The 26,528-nt window shown below is 43.5% G+C and overlaps 1 protein-coding gene and 1 long non-coding RNA gene across 3 annotated transcripts in view; one reads left to right on the forward strand and one right to left on the reverse strand.

Annotated features, from left to right (window-relative positions):
- The window catches only part of SPATS2L (spermatogenesis associated serine rich 2 like), a 184,297-nt gene extending 169,733 nt beyond the window's left edge, over positions 1–14,564 (reverse strand). Inside the window, exon 1 of one of the 2 annotated variants that reach the window (XM_061149046.1) lies at positions 14,477–14,564. The gene's annotated coding sequence lies outside the window, so the exon portion shown is untranslated. Of the gene's footprint in view, positions 1–14,139; positions 14,233–14,476 lie in introns of those variants that run through there. The other variant, XM_061149049.1, reaches the window with a different exon arrangement.
- LOC133060995 (uncharacterized) lies at positions 13,014–18,887 on the forward strand. Its single transcript, XR_009693885.1, has 3 exons — positions 13,014–13,315; positions 15,694–15,854; positions 18,515–18,887. It is a non-coding gene; the product is annotated as an uncharacterized LOC133060995 (long non-coding RNA).
- Positions 18,888–26,528: the final 7,641 nt, after the last annotated feature.

Genomic DNA, 26,528 nt, shown 5'->3' on the forward strand with positions numbered 1-26,528 from the left:
GCATTTACTACAAGGCAGGTACCATGCTAAGTATTTTATATGCACTATTTTATTAATTTTTATACAATAAACCTAGTAGATGCATACTATTATTATCCCCATTTTATAGAAGTAGAAATGGAAGTTTTGATAGTTTAAGGAATTTACAGTCACTACATAAGTAGTATAGCCAGGTCTAAAATCTCAAACTGTCTTGATTCCAAGACAGTTTTAAGTCATACTGACTGCTCAGTACAAACTTCTCAGGTCCATCATGAAGCTAGTTTAAACACACACACACACACACAATGTATGCACATACTCACAACCACACACGAACGCATATCTGAAAGGAAAATACAACTGGTGCTAACAAAGATGATCTCTGGGTGGTGAAATTTTAGCTGACTTTTAATTCTTTTACCCACTTCAGTATTTTTTCCAAATTCAATGAATATGCAATTATTTTTATAGTCAGAAACAAGTTTTTTGCAAAGAAACAAAAAAACTTGTTGAAAGTATTTTGTAAAATATAAAGCACTACCAAAGCGCAGTATTTCTAGGAAGCAAGAGTTTATTCCTTTTTATTGCAGGTTTGAATTCCTCATTGCTACTGTTCTTTCACATTATTTTTTTTCTTTCCATTGAGTCCAAGGTAAAAAGCATGTAGAAGACTATTTTGTACACAAAGAAAACAAAATACAGTACACAAATATTGTTTGTATAATTGACATTTGATATTAATGTAAAAGTCGAAGAGTTTGTGTGGTAGGTAGAGGGGGTTGGGGAACTTTTTCAAATAATACAGAATTTTCCACTTAGAGAAACACATCCATTAGCGACATGATGCCACCAGTGCGGTCTCAGTCATGGTCACAGTTAGTGACGCTGCTGTGGAACCATTTACATGGATGCCAGCATGCTGTGTGGACAGGCCCCAGTGTGATTCGCACCTGTCCCAGGAGGAGTGAGTATCATGATGTCCTGGAGTGACACCCAAGGTCTGATTGCCCATCCCACCACCAGGTAGTTTTCAAAGCAATGATTCCATAAACAGAACTGAGTGATACACAAGAAACGAATTCCTTCGAACCAAACAAGCTCATATGAGTTGAAATTAGAGATGAAGTATGAGTTTACTTTACAAAATTATTTTCTAAAAATAAATAAAAAATAGGGTCATTTACATATGCCCTTGAGTAAGCTTTTCAAAAGAAAAATGTATGCAATATACAAGTTACTCCAAATTAATCTCGTTACATTCCATAATATAGGTTCTATGATTGGCAGTAAGTGGATCAATAATAATGGCATCACTAAGGCATCTGATTCTTTCCTGGCTGTATCCTCTTAGAGAGAGCTTGGGGGCAAGAAAGTAAACCCAAGTGCAAGATGATCAAACTCTTTCAAACAAAGAAACAAACAAAACACAGGTAACAATTCATGCATGGATGTCAAGAGGTCTCTTGGAGAAAGTCACAGAACTCTGTCTTTGGACTGTCTTGGTCCACATTTTATCAATGACAGAGGAAACACCTTTCTCAAAAGTATAATTGACAAACAAGTGAAAGATGTACCACTGAGAGATTAAATTTTTAGAAGTTAGAATCCAAAAATGTCTTGATAGAGAGGAAAAATGATTTGCAAAAAAACAAACAATTTTCATCAACCTTCATGAAGGTACTTCTAGTGCATTTCCATAAGCAACAACTAAATATGCCTCGCCTTAACAAATGAGAAATAACTACAGACAATCCAGAAGATTCAGAAGGTGAAATCCTACCAAGGTTCGGAAATGATAAACTAATGTTGTCATGACCACCTCAGTTGATACGACCCACTGCAACTGCAGCAGTTCTTATTCTGAGACTAGTAGAACAATAAATGAGTTCATATGTTAATGCCACAAACCAGCACTAAATAATATTTTTAATGCCATTATTTTTAACAGCATTAAAGGTAGCAGGTTTATACTCTCTTCGTGAGTGTTCATGGGTTGAATATGACACTCCACTGAGGCTATAGTATCGCCGTGGGGCGATCAATTGCATCAAGGGCCCAGGAAGCCATTGACAGCACCTGCATGCCCTGAATCCAGTCCATCATTTAGACTTCACAGGATAAATACAGGAAAAAGGACAAAGGCCTTCTAGATGAGGACACTAGCCGTCACAGTAGCCAGCATAACATCTTCCACTTCCCCCTTTAAAAATTATAGGACTGCCCCCATTCCTATAATAGACACAGGTCAGTTAGAAGTGGCAGTATGTCAGATCCAGCTATGTTTATAGGTTTCCTCAGTTATGTATTAGCAATCACTACAATACACGAAAGTTAGCCCACACCGAGAGCAACACGCCTCCAATCAAATCCATTCTCTCCTGAGTGTGCTAAAGCTTTCTCTCTCTTTTTGTCAGCAACAAAGGCGACAATAAAGAACTTCCCAAACACCCACAGTTAAGGAAAGAACGGCCCCAACAAAGTAAGTGTGAAGCCTGTCCCCATATCTAATTTGTGTATGAAGCTTCCTTTTCTGGGTTCTTTTAATGGCTTCCTTTATCTATAATTTATCAGCAAAGAATAGAAATCAAAGTTTATTTTGATGGCAGTGCACCTGACTATTCAGAGATTCAAAAACTTGCTTTGCTTATTCTTATATTATCCTGGCAGAGGATGTAAACATGTCTTTTTTTTCTTCCCGCCCCATGGCTTCATGCTGCATTCATAAACCCAGATGAATATTTTCACAAATGCAAACCATTAGGCAGGACTGGCCTTAAGCAAAAATGTGAAGACAACTTCCTTCTGATCCTTTTTCACCCAGGGATGGCTGAATTCTGGGTCTTCAGACCCAGATTTCGTATCTTCTTCCTTATCAGTCTTAGGAAAGGGTCTGTAAAATCTGATAAGTTACCACTTCCTTAGCATTGCATTTTAGGCTCTGTTGCTGGGCACTTTATACCTTGTTTTATTTAGTCATAAAAAAGTCGTAACAAAGCAAGTAGGTATTATTAATTTCACTTCATAAATGGGAAAACTGAGGTTCAGGAAGATTAATCTTCAGGAAGATTAAGTAATTGGCTCAAGTTCATTACAGCCAGTCAATTACATGAGTCAAAACCGGGCTTTCCAAGCATCAAATTTGCCCTCTTTTCTTCCAAACCATACTGGTCTTGGGAAAGAAAATAGAGTTTTTATAATGTAGGCTTTTGCATATTAGAGAGCAAGAAAGAGTAAGTATTGATATTTGAAAAGCTCTTTTAAGTAGTATGAATTCTGAAATCACACCATAAAGACAGCAGCTACCTTTCTAGTCTACATGTAAGACCAACTTTCCCACAGGGAACAAAGAAGCAGATATACCATAATTTAGGAAAATCAGCCTACACTTGCCTTCCCCTTCTCTTCCCAAATTGCATCTATGGTACAAATGGGACCCCCGAGACCAGTGGGGCAGCAAAACTGAGTTCCCGGCCCTTTGCTGGCAGGAGTCGGTTTTGAAGAAGCTTGATATGGAGCAGCAGGCACTTAGGATAGGGCTTGTCGCTCAGGGGCGAGACTATCGGTTTAAGAAAGCTTGGAGGTAAGTGATGGGACCCTTATCAAAGGCAATTCCGACACAAGCACTCAAAGTGGGGACCTGGGGATGTGAGAGACAGCCTGGGGTGCCAAGTGGAAATTTGGTACCTGAGATGGAGACGGTTCTGGCTTCCCGGGTAAGGGGAGGCGGACTGCACGGTCAGGCCAACGGAGAGTCACTCAGCTTCAGACGGAAAGGAGCTGGAGCCCCTGCCAAGGGCCCGACCCGGTCCCAGATGTTGCAGGTGGGAGAGCAGTCACCACACCTGGGTGGTCACCGCCTTCTCAGGCCGGTCTCTGTACAGCGGGACTTTCAGACTTTTAACACAATGACCTCTCCCCCTACCGGGATCTTACACGAATGCCTGACATATAAAAGCAAGTCAGAACAACTGCCTAGGGCATTCTCATTAGAACTGAGGGGTTCAATAGAACACAGCACGCAAACCACCAGGACACAGCGCCGAGGCCCACTGCCTATCAGCCTCACCGGCATGGAGTCCATGGGACTTGATAGTCAGGGCGTCTTCTCTTTACCTTCAGGTTTCTCATTCTGGCTCCAACCTGATGAGTTCTGCTTTCCTGTCACTGGTTGGCTTTTCCACTTGAAAACAGAAAGCTCTGTGAATCTCTTAGGACATATTATCTTCCGGGTCCTTGTGACAGCTCTATACCTTACCCCAAGGCTTTTGGGCCAAATGATCCACAGACCGCTGGAAAGTTCCCAGTACCCTAAGGCACGACTGAGGAGAATTTACCAGCTGTGAGGCAGGTCATTTTGCTTGATGCACAGTGCTTCATCATGGACATATTACTGAGACTCAAGACAGTGGGGGAGCTGGGACTTCTCCCCCTGGGGAAGGATCCGTGGCAGGATGGGGGATCTCAGAGATCGCGGCTCTGGGTGTTCTGTCTGCACCTCACAAGCAGGAGTCTTCCTGGGAACGGGGCTCCTCTTGCCCTGCCCTTGCTGCTCCTGTCTACCTCAAAGCCTCCCTCCAACACACAGTCTCCCTGCTCCCCTCTCCCGAGGGTGACTGGGTCTGTCGGGGGAGACAGATGTGCCTGACTTGGGATTTCAGCTCTGAATACATGGTGCGAAGGGCTCCCTGCTGCAGTTTTCACAATCTCTCTCTGTGAAACTGAATCTTGTCTAAAGCACTTAATATCTCAGTTTGGTTCAGTTCACTCGCTCAGTCGTGTCCGACTCTTTGCGACCCCATGGACTGCAGCACGCCAGGCTTCCCTGTCCATCACCAACTTAGCATCTCTGGATTTATGAAATGGAGCAACTGCTGCTTCTCTACACCTGTAGGGCTGACTTAATCATTCAGAAAGCTTTTGGGAGTGGTTCAAACAAGATGCATCTCCGGGGAGCAAGGAGATGTCCTCCGTCGATGCTGTCCAATAGCACCACTACGCGAGCCACACAGCAAAGTGTGAAAGTGTCAGTTGCTCAGCCGTGTCCGACTCTTTGCAACCCCATGGACTGTAGCCCGCCAGGCTCCTCTGTCCACGGGCTTCTCCAGGTAAGAATGCTGGAGTGGGTTGCCATTTCCTTCTCCAGGGCATCTTCCTGACCCAGGGATGGAACTTCCTGACCCAGGGATGCCTGCATTGCAGGCAGACTCTTTACCATCTGAGCCACCAGGGAAGCCCAAACACAGGTAGTTACAACTTCCTAGTAGCCTTGTTAAGAAAGAAAATAAAAAGAAATGTGAAATTAACTTTAATAATGTTTTATTCAACCTACTATATTCGAAATGTTACTGTTTTAACATGGGATCAATACTAAAGTTTGTTAATGAGCTATTTTATGCTCTGTTTTGCATGCTGAGTTTGAATCCCTATGTATTTCACACTCCTATCTCTGTTTGGATCAGGTGTGTTTCAAGTGCTCGGCAGCCACAGGCAGCTATGGTCATGGTACAGGACACCACAGCCCTGTAATCTCTTCTCTGTTCCCATGCCTCCTCTCATTTCTCTCCTGTAACAACTCGTTTCCTTTAGGAGGGATGCTGTGGGCAAGGGTAGTCAGTGGGGACCAGGATCATTAGAGAAGACTTTGATACACACCCAAAGGGAGAGCCAGATCACAAAGGAGCTTTTGTGCCAGGCTAGGGAGCTTAGGTTTTTATCCTGGAGGAGCAGTGACTCTGCAGAAGGATTTTAAGCAGCAGAGAGTCTGTGATCAAATTTGCCTTTTAGAAAGGCAGCAGTGTGGGGAAGGGATTGGAAGCAGGCCAGACAGAAGGCAGTGAGACCAGTAACAAGGCTACTGCAGGAACCCTCGAGAGAGTGATGAGGGCCTGAACCAAGGCAGTTGTGGAGGTAACGGCCTGGAGAGGTGAGGGCAGAGTTAAGGGTTTGAGAAGATAGTTTTTACAAGGCTAAGCCATCAATGAAGAATAGGGGTTGAGTAAGAGAGAGGATCCTAGAACAACTCCCAGATTTTAAAATTGATCAAATGGCTTCATTAATTGACGCAGAGAACACAGAGGGAGTAGGCTGGCTGTAGAAGTAGGGTTTTGAACTCACTGAGTTTAAGATGCCTGGCACAGGAATCAGGAGTGTTCATGGTCGGAGCTGCAGACCAAGGAATCGACGGCTACAGGTGGTAACAGAAGAAAGGAGAAGGTGAGCAGAGACGGTTGAAGGATGAACCTTCAAGGGTGCTGAGGTCTGGGAGGAGAGGAGCCTGCAGAGAACTCCAATGCAGAGCAGTTGGGGAACAGGAAAGAAATCAGGAGAGGAATGACTCAGAAAACAGGTGGGCAAGGTTTCAAGGTGGAGAGATCAGTAACACCAGAGGCAGTGCACAGGTCAAGAATCATAAGAAAATCCTAGACCACGGGTCTGGCGGTTTGAAGCACAGAGGCGGCCGTTACAAGAGGACAGGGCTGTAGAGGCGGAGAAGAAAGGGGAGTTGGGGCAGGGTAGGTGATGTGTGAGGACCTGTTCTTCAAGGAGATGCCTTCTCAGACCAGGGAGGGAGATGGAACGTGACCAGACCGACAGGGAAGGGACCACAAGGATTTTGTTGGACTTCTCTTGTTATTAAAGAGTGAGAAAGATTTATGAACGCTTATGAGACGAAAATGAAGGCTGGTTGAGACCCTCAGGGAAAGAGGGATGATGGAAAGAGACACTTGAGGAAGCAAGAGGGGATGGTGTCCAGACAGATGGGCCTCAGAGCACAGGAAAGTGAAAGGAATAAAAGAAGTGAGGAAGAAGACATGTTTACAAGGAAGACACAAGAGCACCATTATGAAATTGTTTGTCTTTATTTAGAAATCTGTGTGAAAGACAATTATAGTGTGTGTGTTAGTTGCTCAGTTGTATCTGACTCTGCGACGCCATGGACTATAGATCGCCAAGCTCCTCCGTCCATGGGATTCTCCAGGCAAGAATACTGGAGTGGGTTGCGATTCCCTTCTTCAGGGGATCTTCCCGACCCAGGGATCAAACTTGCATCCCTTACGTCTCCCATATTGGCAGGCAGGTTCTTTACCACTAGTGCGACCTGGGAAGCCCTACTACGTATGATGTGTGAAATCAGATAAATGCTGAACATAAAAAGAAGGCACTACAGTTTTCTGGAACTCCACATGTGTTATCTTGGTGAACTATCAAGTTTCACATCCCTTCAGACCTTGCCTCAACAGGACCTCAAGGGACTCCCATCTCTGAGAAGAATCACAGCATCGTGTATAGCTGGTGGCCTCTCTGAATGGTTGGTGTCTGTGCTGAACTGATAGGTAAATATGTCTGAGATCATCACCACGCATTACCTTAAAGGGTAGTATGAGAAAAAAGCCGCTCATCGACTATGTAGATTTGATCAAGCTATGTAACTTGGCAGAGCTACGGCGCCCCTTCCTTAAAAGGATACATAATCCCTACCTTGCAAGAAGGCTGTTAGGTTTAAATGAGATGATCAGTGAGTGGTAGCCATCATGACGGTGATGGTTGCATTCTCTTTGTTTTGAATTTCTAGGAACTGGGTGCTGCTGTTAATGAATTAGTGCTTGGCAACAATTAGCATCTTGATCCCCCAAGGAGAATTAAGACTCAATCCTAGCATGAGGAAGCATAAGACTCGATCCTAGCGTGAGGAAGCGTCCTTAAAAATCCTAGTGGCCATCCGAGGTTTGCACCCTTTCCTCATCCAGTACATATTCAGTCTGGAGATAATGCATGTATGTAAACATTGCCTGGTATAGCCCATGCCTGAATACATTTAGTCACAGAGTCTTATCACCTCGTGAAATAGCTCGATCCTTTACAGGACCACCTTCCTTATACTGATTCCAAATCTGTCTCCCTGAAACTCATACCCATCTGTCCTAGTTTTATAATCCATGCGGTCAGAATCAGAACCTGGGAGCTACATAACAGCATGTTTACTCATGTACTAAGCTCTGCTAGGATCACGGTGTCCCACAGATGGCTGGTTACTTGGGACCATGATCAGGGCTGACCTGTTTACACTACTAAGAAAGTTTCAGCCTTCAGTGGTATTTCCACGTTTGCAAGAATCCTTTTCAGGAATTCTAGGCAAGTTGGATGCTACCCAGAAACACACCAATTATACTCCTTACAAGATTTATTTTGCACTTTATGTCATGGTCACTTCAGCACTTGGCACCAAAAGTAACAACTGCAGATATTCGTATATCCTTTAAGTTTCACTACTACTACCCAGGAGGGTCCTAGTAGCATTTCAGCTTTGGCGCAGTGGTAGTAAAATATATTAGAGGACTGATGTTAGAGTCAAAAAACCCTGGGAGCCTGCCCTGTGCTCCTCCGGACGCTGTGGCCTTTCCCCCACGTCTATATTCCCAATATAGTTACTGAAATCTCACCCAAAGCCTTTCAATAATCAGCTCAAACAACCGTCACTCTTGGAAGGCCCTCACCACTCCCCAAGCAAAAGGAAATTTTCCCTTCTGAGCTCTCTTAGACCTTTGTTTCTGGGATGCATATGTTCTTTTTCCTGCTGAACTATGAACTCCTTCCTGGAAGAAACAGGACCTTGTACAAAGTGAGTCTTACTAAAAGTGGAAAGAACTGAATTTTGTCCTGATACAATAGATGGGTATGGCAATTTTTCCCTATCTCACTTTTCATTCCTAGATGGATTCCCAGTTTTTTTTTTTTTTTTTTAAATGTTCAAGAAGCTTTTAAATGAAACGGTTGGGTAGTTCTGCAACTGTTGTTGCTGTAGTTTAGTCACCAAGTCGTGTCCGACTCTGCGACCCTGTGGACCACAGCCCGCCAGGCTCCTCTCTCCGTGGGATTTCCCAGGCAAGAATACTGGAATGGGTTGCCATTTTCTTCTCCAGGGAATCTTCCTGACCCAGGGATCAAATCCACGTCTCCTACTTCACAGGCAGATTCTTTACCACTGAGCCACCCAGGAAGCCCTTAGAGCTGATTAGCTTGAATATTTATAGAAATACATGCATGCATGTTAAGTTGCTTAAGTCGTGTCGAATTCTTTGTAACCCTATGGACCGTAGCCCAGCAGGCTCCTCTGTTCATGGGATTCTCCAGGCAAGAATACTGGAGTGCGTTGCCGTGCCCTTCTCCAGGGGATCTTTCTGACCCAGGGATTGAAACCACATCTCTTTTGGCAGGTTCTGTACCACTAGCGCCACCTGGGAAGCCCATTTATAGAAATGATAACTCTGCGTATAAAATACTGGCATAAGGCCTCAGTGCTTCCATTTGTGCTCACTAATGGGACCCATCACTCCACCTTAAAATAACGACAGCCTCCTTAATTCTAACTCACAACTGCCAGCCTCCATCATTATCTCAACTCTGGAAAGTGCCGAGGTCTCAGAATCCTCACAGCTGATGAATGAAGAGGCTGATTAGAACCACTGAAAAAAAACGGGAAAAAACTCCTTGACAGACTCTTCTTCAAATGCTGGTCCCTTTCATCCAACGTCAACATTAATTTCTACATTAACAAATATTTATTGAGGTCATGACTAGGTATCAAGCTGCAAGTTAGGCTCTGAAGACATGATGATGAGGAGTACACAGGCAATATCAAAGCCCATCTTTTAAAAAAACAAAAAAAATCACCTTTCTAGTTTATTGATTCTACAGGTCTACTTATCAAGGGTGTGCTATGCCCAAGGCTTGTAGACGGTTCAAAGACAGCACACAAGGTCCATGAGTGCCCTATGAGGACCTGCAGTCTAGTTGGGAAAGCAAGAATTAAGAACACAATGGTATAAGGGGATATAAGAGAGAGTATATAAGAGTGTCCTAAAGAATGATGCAGGCAAAAGGGTAGAAGAAGAATCCAAGGAGAGTAACGTGATTAGGGCAAGTGGACTTAATCTGAAGATTGTGCTTAGGTCAGAGGAAAATGGAAAAGGCATTCTAAAACAGACAGCATGAACAAATGAGAAGGGCAGTGAGATTCAGTTAGTAGGAACAGAAGCTTCATGTTAGAAAAGTAGGAAATAAAGTTGGTAAGTAAAATTTGAGCAAGCGTCGGGTACATTAAAACCAGGTTGAGAGGTTGGGCCAAATGTGGTGGGTAGGGGGCACAGTAAGTATTTGAACTAGTGAAGAGTACCAACTTTGGAATCAGACAAACCTAGGTTCAATTCAGTCTTCTCGTGAGACAATCCTTGGATAAGAATTCTAAAGAGCAGAGTTTTAGGAACATTGATAAGGTGAAATGCGAAGCACTGGGAGAACTCAATTACAGAGATACAGGATGTAGCCGACTATAATCATCCTAGAATAGTGATGGCCAAGGGTCTCGGCTATTGGGGGAGGCAGTGAGGAAATGTCGGGGCTGGCTCAGAGAAACTCTTACAAAGGAAGAGTTGACAAGATTTGGTGTCCACTTGGGCTTCCCTTGTGGCTCAGCTGGTAAAGAATCCACCTGCAATGTGGGAGACCTGGGTTGGATCCCTGGGTTGGGAAGATCCTCTGGAGAAATGAACGGCTACCCAATCCAGTATTCTGGCCTGGAGAATAGTCCTGGACTATAGTCCGTGGAGTCGAAAACAGTCGGACAACACTGAGCAACTTTCACTTTCTCTTTACTAATGGAATGAATGAGAGAGAAGTCAGGAATGGTTCCTAGGTCTCAGTCTGAGTGATGAAGCGAACACTAACAGTAGAAAAGAAAAGGAAAGTCTTTTCATTGTGAAAGGAGGAGGTTTAGCAGAAAAATATAAAAAGTTGATCAGGCATGTAGCTTCTGCCCTAACTACAGGACATCAATCATGAAAACTATTAAACAAGTGCATAAATGAGAAGAGAGTTTGAGTTAGGACTACAATGATTGGTACATATAAGGATAGATGACAACATCACATTTAAGAATATTTTTATTAGAAAATAAAAACACTAGCTGTTAAACAAAAATAATGGGAATGATATACACAGTAGAAATGCATCTTCACAGGCTATTTTTCTTAGCTATGGTACTTAGGGGATCCTATCCATTATCACAACATTGAATGAATAAACTTCTGTAGAAATTCAACATATGGCCTATTTACATAACAAGCGTCACAACTCCAAATTAGCCATTTTGATGTGTCAAGGAAATAACACCTTCACAGCAGACTACTTCAAAAAAAATGGAAGGAAAAAAAAGAAAGGTTTGTTTTTGTTCTGTAATTATGTGTACTGGTGGTTTTTAACTGTTTGTATCATGAAAATCACATTTGAATTGTGTGATTACACACTAAGACAGAACAGTGATGGAATGAATTGATTGGCTGAATTATGCACAATCATTCAGAGATCAATAAACAGACTCCATCACTTAAATCTGCCCATATTATGCAGCTGCCGTCACGTCCTATGTCATGCTTGTGAAAGCAACTGTTCTGGGTCCAAAAATTTTAACAGCCATCTGATTCAATTACCACCGTTAAACAACAGTGAAGGGTCTACAGAAGATGACTAGTGAAGAAGCACAAGGGAGCAGTGAGCAGGCGGGATCCATGTCACGCAAAACCCACTCCACTCTACAATCACATGGGGAGACACATGGTTGCCATTTAGATCTTACCATGAGCAATCTCAACTTCTCCCACTTATCCATCAAACAGCAACCCAAAGTCCTTGTCCTGCCTCATAAGATGCTGATTAAAGCTGTGTAAAGGTAAGGCAGGTAACAGAATGAAGATCACCTAAGTGCCTTCAACACAAAAGCCATAAGTGAATATTAATTGATAACAGCACAATTCTATCATCAGAGACAGAGAAACTGATAAAACTTAGAACCAAAAACGAAACATTTCTAAAGCTTGACTTCTGATGGAAAGTATTTCCATCTGCAGGGCAAAGTAGGTCTTTGAGATGCTTCCTATTGGCAGAGTATCAAGACTGCAATGGTGCGGCCTAAGCATTTTCTCTTCCTGATCGTTACAGAGATTGGCTGAGCAGCCTCACAAGCCCACAGAAATCTATCCCCACAAAGGCCACTTGAAAAATCAGTGCAAGCAAAGCAACAGTCAATTGGAGACTTTCATTAGGGGGCTCCCTAAAACAAAATTAATACAAAAGGAGTCTTGATCATTTTGCCTTAGTAAGTACTTTAAATTGATTCCTAGAAAATTATTTAATATTTTCACAGGCAAAGATTAAAGAAAGAAAATTGCCAATTAATATACTCCTTTCCCTGATGCTGAGTTTTGGTTTTTTTTCTAACCATCCTCTTAGATATTCTCTGCATTCAAGTGATTGTATTTTTATGCAAATTATCCTTTGGAGCTAGTCGTGTGTGTATGTGCATATGTGTTTAAAGCCACACACAGATAAAGAATTGGACATATTTTTTGTTCTGCTGCTTCATAAAATAGGTTTTAACAAAGCTTGAGTTTAATCCAAAACTCTAATTAGAGACTGCAGCAGCATTTGCCTGTCCAAATAGAAAATCATTTCCAAAGTTGATTTTCCCCTAGTTAGAGATCCAACAAATATTTTCATACACAGGTATTTTTTTAATACTACAATTACTTAATAAAAAATCTGCCCCATCTATACAACACACTGTATTTTAGTTGATATAATTTTATAAAAGCCAATCAAATACTTCATACAAAAAGCGACTGGGGACTTCATTTCAGAGTATCTTTCAAAGTAAATGGATTTGTTACTTGGATAATATTTTTTCTTTTTTCAGAATGAAGCAATTCTGACTTCCTGTCTCTTTTCTCTGCCATATTACACATCTGCTTAATCTCTAGAAAAGAAAATCAATCAGATACGGCAATGAATCGTTCCTTTAGGACAAACTGAACCAGTCATAAAGGTCACACGACCTTACTCTTTCAAATACTGGCATAAAGCTCTTCCTCTGCATAGGCTCTAAAATTTGAGTCATTTTTTTTCTGATGTGCGAGAGGATTGGTAAAAGTTTTTAATATAACATTTTTTAAAAAAATTAAATAAGTGAAAAATAATGCACATAACATTTTATGAAAGAGGCTGTGTTTGAAGTTCAAGGTTTCTCCCTAGTTCTCAAGCTACAGATTTTGTAGCTCACTCAAAGGAAAATGCTTCACAGAAAGAATCTTTAAAATGTCAGGGCTCCAAAATCTTGGCATTTGCTAAAACCCGGACTACTGGGAATCAAAAGCTCAGGAAGTTCACAAACACGCACACACCAACCCCCTAAGAGGTGGAAACCTCAAGTTGACAAGATAGGAGGTTTCAGTCGCATCCCTGTCCAGGTAAAAGTCTCAACCCTTCATCTCCCACGTCTGCAGTAAGTACTAATCACCAGAGTGCGAGCGAGCGGGGCCGATCTTCCGAGGCACGGAAAAGTCGGGAGTGAGCACAGAGCGGGAAGACCCTCTCGCATCTCCGGAGCCACAGCTGTCTCGAGCTCTGGCCACCGTCGGCCGATTCCGGGTTCGGCCGACTCCGGGTCCGCCCGCCCAGTCGCGGCGACGCGAACGCTTAGTCCCGCGGCCAAGTCTCCAGGCATCGGCTCCCGCCACCCTGGGACCGCCACGGCGAGTCTGCCGGCTCCGGGAGCCGCCGCATCCGGCTACCACCGGGCACCGAGGCGCGCGGGTTTCCTTGGACCGGCTGCCCCGGGGCCGGACGGCGATCGAGGGCGGGGTGCTGCCGGCAGAGGCGGCTCGGAGCAGGAGCGCGGCGGCGGGAGGGCATCGGTCTCCGTCCGCCCGGCGGGTGGAAGGGGGCGCTCGCGTGGGGGCGGGCAGGCGAGGGACCGCGGCCGATTCAGATCCGGGGCGGGCGGGTCCACGTCGGAGCGCCGCCGCCACACGCCCGCCCTGGGCGCGCGAATGTGCGCCGCACCCGGCGCCTCCGCCCGCCCGCCGGCTCGCTCGCCAGTGCCGGCCCGAGAAAGGCAGGACGGCGACCTCCGCGTCCGGTCCGCGCGGGGCCACACCCAGCGCCCCGGGAGGCGGCGGGGGCTGGGCGACTCAGGCTGCGGATCGCGCGGCCCGGGCTCAGCCACCGTCCCGGCTGCGCAGGCCCGGCCGCGTCCCGGCCCGAGCCCGGCGGGCGGGCGGGGACTGGGTCCCGGGAGGCGGCGGCGGCCGGAGATCCCGGGCTTACCTCTGTGCCGAGCGCCAGCCGCTCCGTCCCGGACCGGGGACGGGGATCGGGGGCGCGGTTGCCGGGGGGCGGGGTGGGGAGGCGCGGCGGCGGTGGCGGCCCCTGCGGCGCGGAGGGCGGGCCGAGCAGGAGCCGCTGCCTGGGCCGCGCGCCGTCCGGAGCTCGCCCCGCGCTGCCGGCGCTCGCGGCGGAGGGCGCAGCCGGCTCGGCCCGCGGGCTAGATTCCTTCACTGACACAACTCCGGGTCGGCCCGCTCCACGCAGGGACACTCCCGCCCCTCGCAGGCTGCCCCCGCCCGCCGGCCGGCCGGCCAGCCCGCCCCTCGGTGTCACTCACCCAGGCGCACACACCCAGAGCCGGCGCCCCTCGCTCCGGCTCGCACACACAGCGCTGCTCACGCCTCTCTCGGGTTTTGTATCCGCTCACACGCACGTTCTGACACAGATCCCTTCCCTCCACACGCCCTCCCTAGCTCCTTTCCCACCCCACTTTCTAGAAGAATCCCCGTACGGCTTCCGCACTTTGCTTGCCCCACACCAGCCTCCTCGCCTTCCCCCGAACCTCTGCCTCACTTAAGCTGCCTCTGCGATCGGAGATGGTGCCACCACCCTCACTTGCTGCCGGACAGGCACCCTCCCCTGCCCAGGAGAAAGAACTTTGCTCCCCCAGCACTGCCTATAAACGCAAGAGACTTCTTTTTAGAAAGCGCTAAGGCTTTCTAGTGCTGAGCCAGGCTCAACATGTAAACAAAGGTAGCCGATTTCCGAAATGACCAGAAGAACCAGCCGCCGAAAAAGTAGTGGGGGTTGGGTTGGGTCTGACCTTAGACACCCCGAAGTGTCCCGGCCCCTGCCTGTCGCTGCCTCTCACGCTGAGGACTGGTTGCTCTAAAGGTGTGTGATAACCAAGTTCCAGATACACGCCGTGGGCACCAGCGCATGGATTTCTGCCTGAAAGTACAGTAGTCGGAGAGTAAAGGCAGTTTCTCCATCATTATTCATGATGGAAGCACTTTAGATAACACACCTCTTCCAGAGGCAGCAGAGTAAAATGCAGGCAGCTCTCCAATTCAGTTTATTTATTTATTTTTTTTTTCAGGGTGACTTAGCCTCCATTTTTCTCAATACCAATAACTTTCTCAGCGGCTCCTTGGATGTCAAAGCTCCTTAGAAATACGCAGGCCAGAGTTACTTCTGACTCACGCCCTACACTCGAAGGGGAGCCCCTGAGTGTACAGCAGCATAGTATATCATCCAATGTTCAGGAATTCCTAATTTGAAATTAGATAGAAACACCTTTCTGGCAAAGCTCAAATCTGCTACCGTAGTGTGCTCATGTCGACAAAGCATTGTTCTAATAAGGGATAAAGAAGTCCAAAGTGGAGAAACTTAAATTCTCATGCAACTTGTGGTGGTTCTTGTTACCCTGGATGGGAGTATGGGATCATATAATTTAAAAAAAAAAAAATTGTAAAAGCTTTGTAAGTGTTAACTCAATTACTCCTTTAAACAGTCCAGTCAGATAGGTAGTATTTTTGAACTTTTTTTTAATAGATAAACTGAGTCAAGAAGAGGAGAAATGGTAGAGGGAGGATTTGAACCCACACAGTCTGGCCCCACCGATGCTACTGAAAAGAACGCTTGCGTCTAGAAGCCATATTACATGCAAATATAAAGGATAAACTTCATGCTGATTATCGAATTTAGATGGAAAGGTAACTTGTAACAATCTGACTTGGAATTTGATGCATTTTTTAAAAGGTCCTCTGGCAAAATAATTCACTTAAGTTTTGAGGAGTTTCTCCTCAGAATTCCAAAATGAGTAATAAGTTATTGTTTTCCTAGGAAGGGCTTTGGAGCTAACATTGAACTCAGTCCTATCATTCCATTCTTCTACTTCATTACCTCCTGGGACTCCAAAGCCAATTTGTTTAAAAGTCTGAAAGAAGAAAGCCTTCACAACCTGGATATGACCAGAGGGAAGAAAGGGTTTTCAGAGGCCTGTATGTGGTCTTTTACCTTTAAGGGCTATTTCTCAGTAAGTAGGTAGTCACGCTTGCTTAGCCACTCATTGGAGTCTGATTCTTTGTGACCCAATGGACTATAGCCCACCAGGCTTCTCTGTCCATGGGATTTTTTTCCAGGCAAAGTAGGTAACTGGTATGTGTATGGAGAGTGAAAATATTAAAGCATTGAATTTGATGAAAATTAAATAAATGGAGAATGGGTGTATAGTAGTAGCCACTGTAACACAAATTAGACTCATTCTCTACTGGGAATGGAGGCCTAGTCCATCAAGAGACAATTATAAAGTAAAAGAAAATAATTGCAACTTTCATTAGTCACTTAAGGGAAGTCAGACTTTTAAAAGTTTATACAAGGACTTCCCTGGTGGTCCAGTGGTAAGACTCCACGCCCCCAGTACAGGGGTCCTTGGTTCAATCCCTAGTCAGGGAACTAGATCCTGCATGCATGCTGTAACTAAGAAGTCCACGTGCTGTAACGGTGATCCTGCAAGCCACAATGAAGAACCAACACAGTCAAAGTAGATAAATAATAAATATTTAAAAGTTTACACACAGTGAGTTCCAAATAAAACTTCAACCTTTGGGTGCTCAAATTAATTTACTCTAAGGAAAGAAAAGTGAAAATTTCTGTTTCTGAGAGGGAGGGCTTACTCAATAAGCATTCAAATTGATTATTGAAAAATATGTAAAAATTTCTTGGACATAAAATAACTAACAAAGCAGTATTTTGATGAGTTAAGCATAAATGATTTTTAAAACATGAGGTAACATTCCTATAATTTCATGGAGGTAGAAACATTCAAAGAAGTAGAATATGAAAAAGATATGTATTGGTATTGGCACCAGATATTGAGAATTTACTTGAAAAATTATATTATTTGAAAGTTTAATCAGAAGGTAATATGTTTAAAGCTAGTATGACTTGTTCAAAATGATTCTGTGATTATAATCCATGAATCTTATTTTACTATTTTCTAAGCTAATAGAAAAGTGAAAGTCTTTCCTTAAGCAAACAAATAGAATCATAAGAGTAAACATTTCCTGAAAGATGAACAAAGTAGTTTGTATACTATTTTCACACAGGTATTTTTCATCTGTTATCTACTGCTTCCCTCCATATAGTCACTTACCCCCTTTATCTGACATGCTTAATTATAAACATGGGAGAACAATACGTATCCTACAAGGAGGCTGACCTTTTCCTTGCAAGATTTCAGCAAAATACCATAGTTCTTATTTTCCAGCTTCCAGATTGCCTGATTCTCTAGGCATGGCCATACAGACATGGACACCACTCAGATCCCAGAAGCCTGTTTCAGGGCATGGTCAGCTGTCTTTAGGATTTGGGCATCCAAATAAGTGTGAGGACAGAGAGTTGTCAGGCTCCAGACCACTGAGCACTGGGCTCCAGAGTGCTATTCAGACCTACTGGAAAGTCTTTTATCTAGAGAGCCTTGACTTTGACTAGGTGCAGGGACTGAGTGGTATCTGGCAGATCTCCTCTGGGGAGGAGATAAATGTGCTCTGTGTGTGTAAGTGTGGTGTTCATTAGAACTGTTTACAAATATCCCAGCTCTACCTCCTTCAAAACATATGGGAGGATTACCTGTCTGCAGCCTACTGAAGAGTCCCTTGGACTGCAAAGAGATCAAACCAGTCAATCCTAAAGGAAATCAGCCCTGGAAGTTTACTGGGAGGACTGACGCTGAAGCTGAAGCTCCCATACTTTAGCCACCTGATGCCAAGAGCTGACTCATTGGAAAAGACCCTGATACGGGGAAAGATTGAGGGCAAAGGGAAAAGGGGACGGCAGATAATGAGATGGTTAGAGAGCATCGCTGACTCAATGGACATGAATTTGAGCAAACCCTGGGAAATAGTGGAGGACAGGGAAGCCCGGCTCCATGGGGTTGCGAAGAGCTGGACACAGCTTAGCGACTTAACAATAACAAAAGCCTACTGATGTACAGAGTAGCTCTGGGACTTGCTTCAGCCAGTGAAAAGTAGATGGAAGTGATGAGTATCGATTCTGGGCAGAAGTTAAGAGCTAGTGCAGGTGTGACCCTGTTCTGTTTTTCCTTGTAGCACCTAGCCCGAAAGGTGCTTGTGGTGGCTGCTCTATTGGACTGCAGTGAATGACGACCTTGAGCAATGCCATACCTGCCTACCGTCCCTTACTGGACCTGAGCATGAGTGAGAAATAAAGTCACTGAAATCTAGGGGTTGTTTGTCTCTGCAGTATAATCTAGCCCATTCTGATTAAAAGTAGCAAGGAAAAAAGATATAAATAATTGCAGTGCACATCAAAGTAGAGAATGGCTAATAATTCTACAACTCTTTCCTCCCAGGTGCACAACTAATTCACATTTTTCAGCCTCCCGTGTAGTGAAGTGAGGCCATAGGACTGAATTCTGCCAAGTGGAATGTAGATGAAAGTTTTGTGCTCCACCTCCAGTTTCTACTGTGGAAAACCTGCATGATCTCTCATCTCCATCTGCCACATGGAAACTAAGGATTCTAGAGCAGGAGTCAGCAAACTTTTTCTATAAAGGGCCATATGGTAAATATTTTAGGCTTCATGGGTCATGAGTGCTCTGTCTTAACTATCTGCTGTTTTACAGGAAAATAGTTATAAGCACTATGTAAACAAATGGACATTGTGTTCCAATAAAACTTTATTTAAAAAAACAGGCAGTGGGTCCACATTTCCTCTGGGTGATTATTTGCTGACTTCTGGCCTAGTGGAGGGTAGAAACACAGGATGGGGGGATCCTGAGTCTATGAGTTCCTCTATGGTATTTACTTGCTGAACACACACATTGAAATGTTATCTGAGTTAAAAAAAGCAAACTTCTGATGAGTTAAGCTTAATTAATATGCTATTTTATCTCAGATTGCAGAAGAAATTCTGGATGGATTAATAAACTATAAAAGACTAAAAGAAAATGTAGCAAATTCTTTAACAACACTGTAAAACTAGTTAGAAATATGATAAAACCCCAGAAACTATAACAGAAAAGATTAAACAGATTTGACTACAGAACAAACAACCCAAACATTTTTATACAGTGACAGGTACCATAAACAATATTACCTAAAGGGGAAAAAATAAATGCAACATATATTCACAGTAGGAAAGATTAATACACAAAATACCAAATAGCTTCTAGAAATCAATATAAAAAAAGAGAAGCAGCAAAATAAAAACAAACATAGGATGTGAAGAAGTAATTTTTCAGAAGGAGGAATATGTGCTAGTGAACATATGGAAACATATTCAGCCTCATCAATGATCAGAGTGTAAATTACAATAAGACAGCATTTTTTACTTATTATACTGGCAAGGAAAAGTTTTAATATAAGATGTTTGTGAGTGCACATTAAAAATACAACTTTCATATTCAACCAACCATAGTATGAATTGATGATATAGTATGAACATTTCTGGAAAGCAGTTTGCAGTATCTGTAAATGTTAAAAATGCATATATACTTTGACCATGCAATTCCACTACAAGTAAGCTACCCTACAGAAATACTTATGTGTGCAAGAGTGTACTTACATGTATGTCTGTTACAGTGTTATTTGTAAGAGAAAAAATTCAGACTGCACTTCAACACTTATGAATAGAGGAATGGTTAGAAAAACTGAATGTATATACACTGTGGAATAATAAATAACTGTTTAAAAATCAGGGAGCTATGCATGTGTTGACACAGAATAGTGTTCATGACATATTTTTGAGTGATAAGAGCGAGTCAGAACAATATGTACAATATGTGCTCTAAAAAAAGGGGAAGGAGGGCGGAAGTCTACTTATCTTGAAGGATATGCGCCCTGTTGACTTTGCTAACCCATATATTAAAACATTTTTAACTTTGTACACTTCTTTTTTCCCTTTGTATATCATTTTTATAATTACAATGTCTTTAAAATGTGAAAGGACAGAAGTCAAGAGAGACTGAAAAAGAAGCCCGTTGTGGGCCCTGGCCAACGCTGAGAGGTTGAGGGCTGGACGGGCATAAGAACAAAGACTTGCTGAAGACTTGCTGAAGCAAATCCACAGGATGAGTCACTCCCTTGGAGTTCCAGTGGCAGCAGACCGAGTCATTATGACCTGGAACCAGGGTTCTGCTTGGAAATTTTCCAGGAAAGAGGAACACTTAGGGTGAAAAGAGAAAGGATAACCTTGCTGGCCTGAGGGCAAAACATGTTGGAAACACAAAAACCAAGTAATGTCCCTTGGCTGAACTTTCTTAGTCTATACAGGTGCTAAATATTACATTATCTTTTCATTACTCCAGATTTTGTTTAGGTTAAAAACCTTCTCAGAAGGTGAAATGAATATATACCTAATTGAAAGTTTTCTTATTTATTTATTTTTTATTTGGCTTTAAAGTTTCCATGTCACTCTGTATTCTAGGAAGACAATTCAAGGTTCATTCAACCTTAGTTGTGCCAACAGGAAGACAAATGGCCCCAGTGTGTGTTATAGATGTATAGGTTGTCACTCTTTCAGGATGCCTTTCATTCGTTCTCTGATGTGTATTAGCAATTTCTGTTGACCAAGAGTAGTTTGTCACAAGTCTGATTCTAGTGAGATGGAACGTCATGTATGTTTATTGACTGTTTAGGCAAAGCCATGTTGATGTGTTACTTAACAGAAAGTTTTATCTCTTGGGTATAGCTTGTACTCCAAAAATCCCCATATTATTGACTATTACTTTTTGCCTTATAAACAAAAGCCCACCATAGGAATGAACCAAAGGCAGATTCGGGCATTTTTCTGGTTGGTTGTACTCTGAGTGCCTTTGCCCTTCCCACACGTGGGACTGGCCTTGCCTGGTGTGGAGCCTGAGACGTGGCACGTGCTGGTGATAGGAAATGCTGTTTTAGTTTGCTAGGACTGCCATAAGAAAGCACTAGAGACAGGGTGGGCGGCTTACAACAGGAATTTATTGTCTCAGAGTTCTGGAGGATGAAAGCCTGAAAGGCTGGTGTTAACAGCCTTAATTTCTCTGAGGGCTGTGAGGGAAGGATCTGTTCCGGGCTTTTCTGCTTGGCTTATAGATGGCTGACTTTTCCCTGTGTCTCTTCACATCATGTCCCCTCTATGTGCATTGGTCTTCATGTACAAATTTCCCATTTTTATAAAGACACCAACCATATTGGATTGAAAGTGAAGTCGCTCAGTCAATTCTGACTCTTTGCGTCCTTGTGGACTGTAGACCACCAGGCTTCTCCGTCCATGGGATTCTCCAGGCAAGAATACTGGAGTGGGTTGCCAGTTCCTTCTCCAGGGGATCTTCCCAACCCAGGGATCGAACCCAGGTCTCCTGCATTGGAGGCAGACGCTTTAACATCTGAGCCACCAGGGCTCACCCTGATGACTTCGTGGGCTTCCACGGTGGCTCAGCAGTAAAGAATCTGCCTGTAACACAGGAGACATGAGGGATGCGGGTTCAAACCCTGGGTCGGGAAGATCCCCTGGAGGAGGGCCTGGCAATGCACTCCAGTATTCTTGCCTAGAGAATCCCATGGACAGAGAAGCCTGGCAGGCTACAGTCCATAGGGTCACAAAGAGTCGGACATGACTGAAGTGACTTAGCATGCACAATGACTTCAAATTAAAGATCCCACCTCCAAATGAGATGACATTCTGAGGTACTGGGGGTTAGGACCCCAACATACCTTTTCTCTTTCTTTCTTTTTTAAAATTTTTGTAGGGCATGACAGCAGGGACAATTCAACCACAACTGATGGCATAATGAAGTTAACAGTAAAAGTGGGGTCAGAGCCCGGCTCTCTGACTAGTTACCCAGGATATTTTTTTTTCTTTAAATCAGACCTCCCTACCTCTGTGTTCCAAGCAGTCTTCCTGTCCCTTTCCGGGGGTTCCTATTGATTCCAGGGCATTTCTGTAATGTAATAATTAGGTAATTGGCTATTTATCTCCCTGGTGAGAGATAAACACTGTCTCTGAGGGACCGTGTCTTTTGTTCCTGGGTCTAGCACAGTGCTTGACTCAGACAAGGTAACTGAATGAAGAGCAACATCTGTCTTGTAAAGAGGGCCAGTTCACACTGCCATTTGTCTTCCTGGGTCGCACAACTAAGTATAAGTACCTCCAGACTCAGCCCTGTGAAACAAAGTGACATGAAAACTTGAAAAACTTAAAAATCCTTACTAAGTATATTGTGGCACATTGTGGACAGAACCTTCTAGATGGGGTGGTGGATTAAGGAAATCCAAAACAGGCGTCCTTACATGCAGTTGCTTCAGAAGCAAAGCAAGTTCAGCCAAAGGATAGCGCGCCCAGCTTACATTCATAATGAACTTTAATGTCTAACTTAAAAATTACACTTAGATAAAGCAGAAATGCTGCTGTAGAAATTATTCAATGGTTAGCAAATAGAATTCATGAGGAAGGCCTATGGGAGTTGTGTGTTTTTAAAACCAAGAGAATACAAGTCATAGGGCAAGTTAGTAACAGTCTTCAAGTGGAAACACAGGGATGTTGATGAGTTTTTCTGTCTCTGTTGAAGACAGAACAAGAATAGTTTATGCCACAGCAAGCAAGGGTTGGGTTGACTATGAAGGAAGCATTTCCTGATGGAATACTAAATATCAGGGTGGCTTGGATTCCAATACAAGCTTCAGTTTTGCATCTTTCTATCACTTAAATGAAAACTCCTAAAATATCACAAGCCAAGCTCTTTCACTTACTAGCCACAAGACTGTGGAAAAGTTACATCTTTTCACTGAGAGTCTGTTTCCTTACTCATAAAATGGGCTTAATTTTTACCTAAGAGAGTAGTAAGAGATTGAATATGAAGCATGTAGTAAGCTCCATGCACACTGTAAGCTTTGCAGAAATAGTGTTATTAATGAACTTGAGAGCAAATATTTTAAATTCTGATTTATTATTCTAAGCACCGCATGTGCTATTTCATTTTGGTTTCACAATAATCATGTGAAGTAGGTGTTTTTATTTCCATTTTACAGGTGAGAAAAATGAGGCACAGAGAAATTACATAACTTGCCCCCAAATCATAGAGATAGCAAGTGACAAATCTCCAGAGTAAATCCAGCACATCTGTCTCCAGAGCCTGTGTTTCTAGTCACTTGACTAGCAACCTCTACATGTTTCTAGCAACTAAACATTAGATTTTTTAAAATAAAAATGTGGTGTGCTCTTTAAAAATTGAGTCTAGTGGTCCCCAGCCATTCAATGTCCTTTTTATTTTTACCTTCCATGTTTTGAATGATTTTATTTACTAAAGTACTTCAGTGACAAATAATAGTTTATTTTTCATTGCTGTTAATCAAAGAAATATGTGGCAGAGCTCCAGATCAATATGAAGTAACAGCATGATCTTATAAAAAATCTTGTCAGAAGCAAACAACTTGATGTTTTGGTTGGCTCATGCAATTTTATCACTGCATGGCTTGCACCAAGGTTTCTGAAATACCTATAATAATTAGCTGGTCTTCTTTCCACTCTGAAGTTCACAGAAGTTAATATCCTGTGATGAATCATCTATGGTACTGATATAGGAGTTCCTTCTACTAAGACATCATAGTAAGTAGGTTCCCCCCACGAACGATTCCTCCATTGATTAAATGCACTCTGAAGACACAGATGTACTACACCGTTGATGTTGTTCTGTCACTGCAGCACGCCAGGCTTCCCTATCTTCCTCCATCTCCTGGGGTTTGCTCAAATTCATGTCCATTGAGTCGGTGATGCTCTCTAACCATCTCATCCTCTGCAGCCCTCTTCTCCTTTTGCCTTCAATCTTTCCCAGAATCAGGGTTTTTTCCAATGAGTTGGCTCTCCCCATTAGGTGGCCAAAGTATTGGAGCTTCAGCTTTAACTACATTAGTATTTCTCAAATAGTGGTCAGTAGTTTTGGATAGGTCTAGTTAAGGTCCAGAATGTATTTTATATATATATATATATATATATATATATATATATATATATATACACATATATATATATACATATATATATATACATATATATATATATATATGTATATTCCATTACTAAATGTTTAAAGTGAATGTTTTAAAGTAGGAAAAAAAAAAGTCAAATCACTGGTTGTAGGTGAGTGTGGAAGGTTTCTCCACAGCTGGAGGCTAAGTTAGCCTGAGGAGATGAGGATCTGGCATTAGAGCTGTCTGCTGAGTGGGTGCCTGTGTTTGTACATGTGCAACCATGCAGAGGGCAATTATGGGGGAGAAACAAGCAATGGTGTGATAGTATACCACCTCTAAGGGGAAAAAACGGCCCCAGTTGGTAGCACTTGCCAATTTCCATGTTATAAATACTCCTACCATGGCCAATTTCAAGCTACCAACAGTTTGACAACATTATTTATTTATATTTATTTTAATATATTTGTGTATTTAACAGTTGGCTCTATTAAGCCAGCATAAGCCTCTTCCATCAAATCCCTGGAAATAAACAAACTTGTTTATCAGTAGTCTCAGGATAGAACCTGGAGATGCTATTGATGAGAACGAGCGTCTGACAGGGCAGATGAAGGAGAAAGTCAAGAAAACAGAGTTTCTAAGATGAAGCCTATGACTGACGACTTAGAGCCAGAAATGACCCTGAACCAAGGAAGCTACAAAGAGGAGAAATTTTGGAAGGCAGCAATCTAGTTGCCAAACTGGGACTGAAAGACTTGGATCCAGGGGCTTCTCACAGAGGTGATAACTAACTGGACAAGGCCAAGAGGGGAGGAAGATGATGCAGGACAAGTAGGGTTATGACCTGCTCACCCCAGACCAGATGCATTTCTGCACCAATCGAAGTTCTTGTCTGATATAGCCAACTTGCAAACTAGATACTAAGGAACAGGGAGAGAGTGGGGATTTCATTCCAAGAATTCTAGTACGGGATGAGGAAGAAGGAGGAAAGACAGTTACTAGGACTAGGACATAAGATAAAAGCCAAACTAACAACCCTACTCGAAGTCTGCTTCTCTGAAAGAGAGCTCTGTGTGTATTAATGGCTCAGTCGTGTGCACCTCTTTGCGACCCCATGGACAGTAGCCCACCAGGCTGCTCTTCTCCAGGCAAGAATACTGGAGTGGGTAGCCATTCCCTTCTCCAGGGGGTCTTCCTGACACAGGAATCGAACCCCATTGCAGGCAGATTCTTTACTGTCCGAGCCACCGGGGAGCTGCTGCTGCTGAGTCACTTCAGTTGTGTCCGACTCTGTGCAACCCCATAGACAGCAGCCCACCAGGCTCCGCCGTCCCTGGGATTCTCCAGGGAAGAACACTGGAATGGGTTGCCATTTCCTTCTCCAGTGTATGAAAATGAAAAGTGAAAATGAAGTCGCTCAGTCATGTCCTACTTAGCGACCCCATGGGCTGCAGCCTACCAGGCTCTTCCATCCATGGGATTTTCCAGGCAAGAGTACTGGAGTGGGTTGCCATTTCCTTCTCTGACTGGGGAGCTACTTAAATCCAAATCTGAAAAGTTTCCACCAGACGTCCCCTTTTGCCAAAAGCCACAAGCTGAAGAACAGATGGCCTACCCGTAGCAGTCAAGTGCTTGCAGCTGTGAGCAGAGACGTGTCCTGTCTCCGTGCAAGGGAACAGGTAGGTCATTCTACTAAAGAGTAAACTGCAATTGGTTGTGAAGAGTTCAGACATTTCAGTGAAGTTTTTCAGTGTAGAAAATCACATTACGTTTAGCATCTCACAGCCTGGTGACCAAACTCTCTGGGCTACCCCTGGTCTGACAGTACAACCCTTTTCCTGCTCCCCATCATATCAGGACCAAATTTCTGGATGTCTGAAGATGGTAGGTTGTGGAAGGAGTCTGAGGAAGTGGAAATGATGGATGTGGACCACTCTTTCTAACAGCTTGAAGGAGAGAGATGGAGATAGAAAGAAATAAGGGACCTAGGAGCTTGAGTGAAGGAGAAAAAGAATAATAAAGTGATGACGGCCGTGAATTCTGACCAAAATTAGGCGTATGAGTATGTTTATCTGGGGAAAAGACAAAGTAGAGAAGTGAAAGCTAGTAGTATAGACACACAGATGTCTTTCTTTCAGTGCTCCGATGTGCTGTCACATCCTAAGAAGGGATGATATGACTGCCCAACTGCTTCTTTTCTGCCTGCTTTATAATAACCAAAGTACAAGGCAAGACTATTAGAGCATTGATGTCCTAGAGCATTCACCTCTGCAATGACCCACGAAGTATCTCCCTACCAAGGTCACCAGAGACTTCCAATTTGCCCAATTCAGATGACAGCATCCACTCCTTATCTTCCCCAAGCTCCTTGAATGATCTGACACCGTCCTCCTTTTGAGAACACAGAAAGAAGCTGCCTGC

This window comes from Dama dama, chromosome 8, assembly GCF_033118175.1.
Source record: "Dama dama isolate Ldn47 chromosome 8, ASM3311817v1, whole genome shotgun sequence".
NCBI lineage: Eukaryota > Metazoa > Chordata > Mammalia > Artiodactyla > Cervidae > Dama > Dama dama.